The sequence below is a fragment of the Carlito syrichta genome, unplaced genomic scaffold (assembly GCF_000164805.1).
Source record: "Carlito syrichta isolate Samal-C Ts95f unplaced genomic scaffold, Tarsius_syrichta-2.0.1 Scaffold303068, whole genome shotgun sequence".
NCBI classification, from domain to species: Eukaryota; Metazoa; Chordata; class Mammalia; order Primates; family Tarsiidae; genus Carlito; species Carlito syrichta.
In genome coordinates this window covers 254694-265646 of record NW_007247164.1, presented here as the reverse complement: position 1 = coordinate 265646, position 10953 = coordinate 254694, and the positions used below count along the sequence as shown (strand labels likewise).

The window sequence follows — 10953 nt, the reverse complement described above, 5'->3', positions numbered from 1 at the left end:
TTTTTTAGTGACTCTTTTAGTTCTTGGATTTCGTTCATGGAAAATTATACTAGAACTGGGAGGTTTGTTTTTTTTTTTTTTTGCCACTTGAGCTATGTGAAATATTCATCTCATGATTGTGAGATGAGAAAGATTTCTCAAAAAATGTCTTTATTATGAGCAGATCAACGTTCTAGTTTTTAAAGTATTATACTATATGGCTATATGTGTAGTCAACCAGTGCTATACATCCATTTTGGAAGGTGAGGTGAAAGAAATAATACTTTTGTCAAAAAAAAAAATCCCAGAAACTTTATCTTATTGCCTTCTTACTAGTCCAAACTATGAAACTGCCTTATAACAAAACAATAGTTTTTAATGAGAGCCAGCAGCATGGTTACGATTACATAGTCCGACACTAAAAACCTGTGAGTGATGAAGAGTTGGAAGGTTACAAAATAATGAGGGTAACATTGGGTACAGGAAAAACTGTTCCAGAACCTCAAGAAGCAGGCTAATAAGCCCTCTCCCTGCGATCCTGTCTGTGCCCATGATGCCAGGGTCAAAACCACCTCTGTTCTCACCACCCTGGACCCCTCAGAACCCCCCATGGTCCTGGCAGTCACCTTGATCATAGTCCCCTCTGCCACCACAACGATTATCTCCTTAGTTACCCTCCTCCTGGGCCTTCTGGTTTAGGAGCCTAACACTGGTTGCATTCATTCCTTCAAGAGAAGTTCATGTTCTCACATGTAGGATTAGACCACTTCCAGTCACCAGCTCACTGCTGTCCTCCACTGCCACCACCACCACTGGGAAATCCTACCCAGCTGCCACTACCACCGTCTCCATAGCCTCCATGACCCGTGGATCCTTCTTGTCCTCAGCCTCCATGACCATTGCCACCAACCCGATTGAAATCAGCCCTGCAGGTAGCAAATAAGAATTCTTTCCCATCAAACCAGTCAATAGCTACTTTAGCAGGTCAGTCATCAAAAGAGACTGTTGACTCTTTCTTTAACTTGCCACTTCCCCTGTTTGTGTGCATATTAATCCTGGGCTGTCCTGCTTTCTTATTTGTCTTAAAAACACTAATCTGCTTGAAGTAATCAGCCACAGACTCAATTTGTAACATTCTCGCCCAGGCCATGCATGAAGATGATGTTATTGTATGAATTATTATTTATGGAGTCATGATGTGACTCTTGGTCCTGAAGGCTACCAAATTTATTGAAGCCACCACGGTCACTTCCGCCCATGCCACTTCTACCTCCACGGCCACTTTCACAACCTCTGGGTTCATAACCACTACAACTGAGGTTGTAACCACCGCTACCACTCCTAACACACTCAGATAAATATTCAAGAAGACTGGTTTCAAAATCTTAAAAAGACTCTGCTGCTAGACACCTGGAGCCTCAATATCTGTCTAGTGCATAAAGGATGAAACCAGGGAATGCTATAATTTGCAGGAAATGCCCTCAGTGATAGGATGGCCATCTAGAAATGCATAGCTATCCACTTTTCATTGTCTCACAAGACCGAAAAAAAAAAAATCCTCAATCTAAGTTGGTGTAGACATAGGAGTCAGAGAAATTTTCCAAGTCATTAATGTATCATCAGGTGGAGTGACCTGCTTGGTTTAGATCAGGACCTCTATCCATGGATAAAGAAAGTGGCTCCCACATATAGCGAAAGTTATCTTGATGACTGAGATCTAGCCAAGGACACTCCCAGGTCTAACTAGGTAAATAAAATACACAGTGGAAAACTAAAGTATAGTGTCAGTACTGAACCATAGAGCAAATTAGCCTGCTCCTGAGCAAAGAAAGCATCCTGATAGGATTACCTTCATACATGGACTACTCTGTTTAGGAAAACAGGACTAATTCTAGATTGAATGAATAAATTAGTCTGAAGCTACAAATACTTAACTGCTTTGGCCAGGTTTGGCTTAGGACATGGGTAGGGCTTTACTTGCTAGTTGCAGGTTTTTAGTAGCCATAACTGACCAAACCTGGGGAAAGACAGGTAGCGACACATTGGATTCATATACTAGTTTAACATTAGTCATTGCTATAGTTTAAATGTGTCCCCCAAAACGCATGTGTTGGAAACTTAATCCCCAATGCAACAGTGTTGAGACATGCACTTAATCAGAAGTGATTAGGCCATGCTGTTACTGTGGAATGGGTTCATTATCACAGGAGATGTTTTGTTATAAAAAAGATGAGTTTGGTCTCTTCTCTCTTCTCTCTCTCTCTCTCTCACACCCTCTCACCTTCTGCCATGAGATTATACAGCAAGAAGACCCTTGCCAGATGCTAGCATCTTGATATTAGAATTCCCATCTTTCAGAACTGTGAGAAATAAATTCCTTTTATTTATAAGTTCCCCAGTCGGTGGTATTTTGTTATAGCAGCACAAAACAGACTAACAACAATCATTAGTTTAGCAAATAGTTATACATTCTGTGTGTCTCTATGTGTAAACTAAGGGGTCAAAGAAAAAAGTGGTAGAAAGAGTACAGGCTTCATTTATAGGCCAATTGTATTTAAATTCTGTTTTGTTTTGTTTTGTTTTCATTGCCATTAATTTTCAGAGCTAGTTGATTTGGCTGGTGAATTGCTATAAATTCTGCTTCTAAAAGTTCTCTTTTATGACTTTGAGCAAGTTACAAACCTCTGTGACCTTAGGTGTCTTCATCTGTAAAATTATACAAAAATTTGTGAGCATTAAATGACATAACATGGTAAAGCACCCAGAATGACCTAGCACATAGTAGAAACTCAATAAATGATAAATGTACACTTATGTGGCAACTGAAGACAACATTTCTTTAACCAGGAACCAAGACCTCTGTCCTCATGAAGAGGAAAGTACTGTAGAGCTATGGACAAGCTATGTGAAGTGAACCTCCAGCCCTAAAGACACCCCGAACCTCTTTCTAAATCCAACTAAAATATCACATATGTATTTATCCTGTTTGAAATTCACTGAGCTTTCTAAACCTTTGGATTATAGTTTTTAATCATTTAAAAGCTTTTTTTTTTTTTTTAGAGAATATGTTTCTGTAGATATAGATATACACATTTTTAACCCATTGTCTCTCTCCTCTGCTGTAACACTAATTACACATGTTGGACACTTGATACTGTCTCATACTTCATTGAAGATGTTAGTTTCTTTTAACCTCCTTTTCCTCTCTGTGCTTAAGTTTGGATTTTTTTATTAAGCAGTCTTCACACTCATTAATTATTCTTTCTGTTATGTCCAATCTACTGATATTTCCAATGATTTTTAAATTACAGATATTAATTTCTTTTAGTTCCAGAATTTCCATTTGTTTTTCTATTGTTGTTCTTTTCAATTTACTAATCTGTCCTGGAATTTCTTCTCTCTTAATCAACTGAAACCATATATGAAATTTGAAATATTTATTTTCATTTTTTTTTTGACAGTCTCACTCTGTCACCCAGGCTGGAGTGCAGCAGTATGATTATAGTTCACTGCAGTCTTGAACTACTGGGCTTAAGTGATCCTCCAACCCCAGTCTCCTGAGTAGCTAGGACTACAGGCTGGTACCACCATGCTAGGCTAAATTTTTTTTTTTTTTTGTAGGAATGTGATCTTTCTAAGTTGTCCACTCTGGTCTCAAATTCCTGGCCCCAGGGCTCTTCCCGCCTCCGCTTCCCAAAGTGCTGGGATTATAGGCTCAAACCTGGCTATTTTAAGGTTCTTTTATGAACCAGTGTTGTGGGTCATTTTTTTATTAGTCATTTTTTCTGTTTCTTTACGTTACCAGTTATTTTTAATGGCATTTGGTATATCATAGATGCTATATGTCGAGATCCTAGATTATGCTATATTTCTTTCAACTGTGTTGAAAGACTTTTCTTGAAAAGAAGATAGATGATAAATATCTTAGACTTTGTAGGCCACCTTTAGTTATGATTATTTCTTCCCCTGCCTTTCTTTTTTATTTTCTTCTTTCTCCTCTTTTTACTCTTCTCCTTCCTCCTCTTCCCCTTTTTCCTCCTTTTGTACCCTTTAACGATTAAAAAAATTCTTATCTTGAGGGTCATACAAAAACAGGCCATAGCCTGTAGTTTGCTAACCCTTACTCAATAAAGTTAAGTTTTGTTTTAGCATACAGTTAAATTATAGGCAGGTCACTTTGAACGAATTTGGCTTTAAAGTTTGCTAAATCAAGCCTGTTTTAGTTTTATCTTTAGTTGAAGAGAAAAATCCCTCAGTCCTGGAATGTACCTTTTACTTTCTATATGTAACCTTTCTGGAATTACAGTGGAAAACTCAGAACATTTACCAGGGTCCTCTAATTTTGTTAGACTTGAACGCTAAACTGTTTCTCTGTAGCAGGTAGCAGCTGAAATATATGTTCAGTTCTATCAGCCTTCTGTCTTTCAGCTGTTGTTTTCCCCTGGGTTCCTTGGAGTCTCTCTCTCTATATATATACATGTAGTTGAGGAGTCAGGGACTTGATGGGGATGTTCATACACAACTTTTGAGGCTTTCCTTTCCGTGACTTTATCCTTTCTGAGAAGGAAATCCTTAATTTGACTCCTCGTGCCAATAAGAAGTCAAATTTTCTTATTTTTCTGTTTTGTTTTGAGTTCTAAATTCCAAACATTTCAGAAACCAAAGAGGGCCTCAAGGGAAAACTGTAAACCCAATGTGGTCCCCTAATTTCAAAGATTAAGTCATTGCCAGTGTCTGTCTGCTTTTGGTCACTCTCCAGTGCCTTTATATTATTGTTTTTAAAACACTCTGTACAAAGTTTATAAATATTTTGAGGATGGGTTCAACTGATATAAGATATTCTGTTATTATCAAGCCAGAAGTTTCTGAGATCATAACATTTGAAATTCCATTAAAACCCTTCGAAGGAGTAAAAACCAAATACTGGAAAGAAGCACTGGAAAGATGATGAAGGAGATTAAACAGAGTGTGACCTGCTCTGATCTGTGTTTTAGATTGATCTCTGGTAGAAAGATGGATGATGCTTTGAAAGAAAAGTAAGAACTCAGTGAAGGGAGTCCAGTTAGATGAATAATGCAATAACTCAGTTGAGTGACATCAAGACCTAGAGGTAACTTTAGATAACAAAATATGAACTTGAGCAATATTTGGGAATTACAGTTGGCTGAAATCAGAAGCTAACTAGATGTCAGGGGTGAGATCTAGAATGTATCTCAGACTTTCGTTTTGGTACATAGCAGCAAGAGTAGACGAGACAGGGAACACAGGAGGGTAAACAGGCTTGGGGGCAGATGAGGTGAAGAATTTATTTTTGTCATATGTATGCATTCAGGGTGTCTGTATTGGTAGGACAGATGCCAAACGGTTTACTCAGCATAGTTTGTTATGAATATTTTTAGGAAAAAAAAATAAAACTAGAAACCTCAGTATTTCAAATGTTATATTGGTGACTAAAGCTCACATTTATTATATTCTCCTCTAGTAATGTTGAGATTCTAAAATATAATCCTAGCATATTGATACTGAGTAGGATAGAATTCAAACATATATTTTTATTTTCTTCCATCTTCTGTAACATACATTATACAATGAAATATGACTAGTCTAATAGGAATTTTTGGCGTGTAGCTGATATTCAGTGTCTTTCTCTGATCAATAATATCTTTAGATGTAGAACATGTAATATATATATTTTTAAAGTGCCATATGTAAACACTGACAAGTCCCCTATGCCACAAATAGATTAATATTCTATGTTATTTTAATAAATGTTAGAATGAAGTGTAGCTATGGAAATCCATTAAGATTTTTGTGTTTCAAATGTTTCTATATGAAGAATATATTAATTCTTATGTCTTAGAAAGTATGTCATACAAAATATATACTTTATTATATAATTTAAACTACTTTGAGCTCAAAATTTTTCCAATATGTTACTTTCCTAAATTACGCTAAATAGTTTAATATTTACACACAGATTTTTAAATAGAGTATTAAATATATGAACCTTGGATTTCTTCCCACACATGGGGGTGGCTAACTAAAATCTGAATGAAAATGGTTGTTTCAGTGCTGCTGAGGATGTAAAGAAAAGGGAATTCTTACACGCTGTTGGAGGGAATTAAATTAGTACAGTCATTATGGGAAACAGTATTGTTCTTCAAAAAACAGGTTGTTCTTCAAAAAAACTAAAACAAGAACTCTCATATGATCCAGCAATCCCACTTCTGTATATTTATCCAAAGAAAAAGAAGCTGGTATGTTGAAAAGGTATTTGTACTCCCATGTTTATTGCTGTACTATTCACAATAGCCAACATATGGAATCATCCTAAGTTTCCAATGACAAATGAATAAAGAAAATGTGGTATACTTACACAAAAGAATACTATCAAGCATAAATAATAATATCCTGTTATTCACAGCAACATAGATGAGCCTGAATGACATTGTTAAGTCAACTAGGTCAGGCACTGCAAGAGAAATATTCAAAGAGAGATTCTCACTATGTAGGAGTTAAAAAAGTTGAGCTCGCAGAAGGAGAGAGTAGAATTGTGGTTTTTTAGAGGCTGGGAGAGGTAAGGTGTAGACAAAGATAGTGAGGTTGGTTAATGGATATGAAATAACTTGATGGGAAAAAATTAGTTCTGATGTTCTCTAGCTCTGTCGGATGACTACTGTTCACAATATTTTATAGTACATCTTCAAATAGTGATTAGTGTTCTCAACACAAAAAAATTCTAAATGTTTGAGGTGATGGATATGTTAGTCATCCTGATTTTAACATTACATATTATAAAATATGTATCAAAGTATCACTGTTCTCCATAAATATGTACAATTATGCATTAATTAAAAATTAAATTTTTTAAAAAAGAAAATGGTTGTTTCACAGGTAATACTGTGGATTTAGCTTACAGCTAGAGGTGACTTGAGAAATTAAATGACTTCTCAGCACTGAATGACTTGAAAATACTTATAGAACCATTTAACAAGAAAGGTTCTGAATGTTAAACTATTTTTTAGCCTTTGATGAAAACAAAGCTCTATGCTTAAATTTCTAGCATCATCTTTTTTTTTGAGTTGGAGTTTTACTCTGTCACCCAGGCTGGAGGGCAGTGACACACTCATGGCCACCCCAGCGTCGACCTGCTAGGTGCCAGCGATCCTTCCACCTCAGCCTTCCAAGTAGCAGGAACTAGAGGCATGCTACCATGCCTGGCTCACTTTTTGATTTATTGTAGAGATGAGGTCTCACCAAGTTGCCCGGGCTGGTCTCGAACTCGCGAGCTCAGGCAATCCCCTCACCTCAGCCTCCCAAAGTGCTGGGATTACAGGCTGAGCCTCCGAGCCTGGCTGGAAACATCTTTTCAAGCTATCATCCCTTGATTTACTACTTTCCCCTTTTCTTCAATGTATGTACAGTATTTGACTTACAAAAAATCACCAGACTCCATCCATTTCTCCCTGTCTCCTTCAGCCACTATCCTAGTCCAAATCATGACTACCTTTTATAACCTCTTACCTGGTTGTCTTACATCCTAATTTACCCCTAATCCATTAATCAAATTGTTGTCAGTGACTTTTGTTTTCTAAAAGAAGACCTTCAATGGCTTTCTATTTTTCTTGGGGAAAAACAAAAACAAATTCCTTAACAAGGCCTGCATTTTTTTCCTCAATATGACCTTGGGTTTCAGACTCATCTCATTCTGTTTCACCCTCTTCCTTTGAATTGCAGCCATTCTGAATTTCTGTGAGTTCCATGGTTTCCTACAATGCTGCCATTTGCACAAGCAAATGAATAGTTTGTCAGATGCCTCAAGCCTCATTCTACCTGCTCCTCCTTTTCCTGACTAATTCAAACTCATCTACCCTTCAGGTTTCTTTTAGGTAGCACTTCTTCCAGAAGACCTTTCCTTGACTTTTCTGTGACACTAGAATTTTCCTGATTTTTCTCTGTCATAATACACATCTAACTTTGTCATAATTTCTTCTTTAATTAACTGACTTGATTCCATACTGCCAACTCCATGAGAGCAGGGACAGTGTGTTGCCAGTTTTAGTTGTTTAGTATGTAGTAGATTCGCAATTAATATCTATACAAAAATTCACCCCTCTATTCTAAAAGCTCTGAAAGAAGAAGGCAAACTCTTTACTGTTCTATTATATCTAAAGCCTTAAAGTCAGGAATTAGATTCTTAGGTTTAACTTAAATCACACGTGTACTATTTTAGCCTCTTCTGCATACCCCCCTTGTTTCAATGGAAAAAAGAAAACTTTCTGATATCCCACTATCATTATCTGTTTTAAGTATATCTAAAGAGGCTGAAAATTTTAGGGAAAGTTGTCCGAGTAAGCTGGGGTATCTATATTATTTTCTCCATTGAATAGTTAATCAGCATATTTCAAAAATGTCCATTGAGGATTATGAGCTGGTAAAAAAGCCAAGTCATGATAGACTAGGCTGGGATCTATACCAATGAGATGTCTGTAGTGAAAAATCAGAAACCATTTCTTTTAAAATTCAACACCGAGGACAGCTTTGAAAACAGCAGATGAAGTTGAATGAGAGCAGAGTTTATTAATTCTGAAAGCCACAGTGGTGTTCCAATACTTCCATTCATGGTGATTCAGTCAAGACACCTAGGGGATTTACATTAGTCACATAAAAGTGTCATCACAACTCTTATTTTTGCAATAGGGACTTGAAAAGAACAATTCAGAACAGAAACAGAAATAACAAGATCAATAGAAATATAGTTGGTAAGGTTTGCACAGCTCAGATGGAAAGCCTGCATTTGTAGCTCTGAACTCAGAACTGTTGCAAAATACACAAAACTCTTCACTCTTGTATCATCCTGTTACCAGGAGTTGACTAGTCTGGCTTAGAGCAGTGTGGCATGTGGAAAAATATTAACAAGGATTAGAAATATACATTCAGGGCACAAGGGAGAGGCAAATCCAGGCTATGACTGACACAGATGGTTATTCTGGCCACAGCTGCTTAAGACATTGTATGTACACTGATGAAAAAAGATTGGTATTAAACTTGTGAGCATACAGTTGTTAGATTTTTACGTTATTTTTAATTTGTTATATATTTGTATGCTTGAGAGAATCTTAAAACAACTCAGACTCTATTTTTTTTTTAATTGGAGTCTCACTCTGTTGCCAGGCTGGAGTGCAGTGGCACTCTCATGGCCACTGCAGCCTCGACCTGTTGGGCTCCAGCGGGTCTTTCGCCTCAGCCTTCCAAGTAGCTGGAACTACAGACACATGCTAGCACACCCGGCTTATTTTTGTTTTATTGTAGAGAGGAGGTCTCACCAAATTGCCTAGGCTAGTCTCAAACTCCTGAGCTCAAGCAGTCCTCTTGCCTCCTGACTTTTTTTTGTTTAAGTTTAAAGACATGGGGTTCAATTCAGGGTTAGATACACAAACAGTCATCGTACAGGTGAAGTTTAGGCCTTCCATTGGTCCTCACTTTGCCTGGTTTGGGATCAGGTACCCTTATTAATGTTATTTCCCCACCTGCTCCCTGCAAAGATCCTTTATTGCCAATCTTTTTCATGTTGAGACTATTATCAAAAGATTTCCAGTGTTATGAAAGAAAATTGAAAACTCCAGTCAGTCATCAATTTATTGTGTTCAGTTCATCTAGATATTTCTAAAACTTTCTGAGATTGATTGAACTGTTTCGGTTTTCTTTCAAATATTTATATTTAAATTGATAGTCTTTCAAGTATTTCAGATAGATGGATATGTTTAGCATCTGTACTCCAAACCAGGTGTCAATAAAATATGAAAATGAGAACACATCTTGAAAATTGAATGTGGAAATAAAATTCTAAAGCAATACCCATGGTTCCTACATTTCATCCCTCCCCCAACATGAACATTTCTTTATGGCCAAGCCATCTCTCTGATAGGTGGTGATAAATATTATCAAAGGTAGGAATTTTGGAAAATTTAGGGATATTTCTGTTTTAGTCACAGTTATTCCAATACATAAGGAAGAGAAACCTCTAAATAGTTAAGCAATATGTTCCAATTTTTCCAACTGATGAACAGAATTAAATCCTTATGGAGAAATAAAATGTCCAAAATACATTGGGGTAAATTCTTCATAAGCTTTTTAAATAAATTGTCAGTGAGACCCTACCTCTAAAAATTTGTCTCCTCTAATACATAAACATAATACTGCTCTATACAAGAAAATGGTAGCATATATATAGTTCTTCATTGAAATACCCTGAATTCAGTGAAGAAGGTAGCTATCTGTTTGAAAAATGAAACATTTAGGAAGCAGTGATATATATATTTTTAAACACATTCTTACCTTAGAAAGCTTTGTCATGGTGCTTGTTATGGTGACAGCTGGCAGACATCCTGAATGGACACTATTATCTCTCTGAACCTATGGGGAGGTGACATCCAGCCTCACCTCCCTGAGTTACAAACAAGTTACTTTCAGAGTTGGAGACTAGTGCAGAAGGGGATCTTTTGGCTGAAAATGAATACACTCTGCCAAGTTGTCACAGTTAGGAAGTACTTGTTCCACTTTCTTGTTTTCAGTAGATTTCCTGTTACCACAGAGACCATCTTCATGGGGAATAGTTGAAAGCATGTGAATTAATGGGAGAGGAGCTGCTCACCTTGATATTCAGGTGAACTCTTCTAAGATGCTCTTCCTGTCGCTCAGTAGCTGATTCAAAATATTTTCTGAGCTATTAGATATTCTAGAGCTTTATTTTAACTGTCTTGTTTTATGCAACTTTCATGTCTGTTTTTAGTAGTTCTGAAGAAAAGTATGATATGTAGAGAATACCTCAAAGGTGAGTTTATTACCTTGGAATATTCAAAGAAAAACAAACATATACAGAAGAGTTGATAACAATCCCATTGGAAGTATTCCAGGCAATCAAGAAAGGTGGAACTCTCTCCAAATCATTTTATGAATCTAATGTCGCATTAA

General features: G+C 36.7%; 1 pseudogene across 1 annotated transcript; it reads right to left on the bottom strand.

Moving 5' to 3' along the window:
* Nucleotides 1-493: 493 nt before the first annotated feature.
* Nucleotides 494-10335, bottom strand: LOC103259938 (annotated as a pseudogene). The gene is made up of 2 exons (XR_504258.1): nt 10318-10335; nt 494-1328 (listed from the first exon to the last, which is right to left on the bottom strand). The product of XR_504258.1 is annotated as an RNA-binding protein FUS pseudogene (transcript).
* Between the last annotated feature and the right edge of the window lie 618 nt (nt 10336-10953).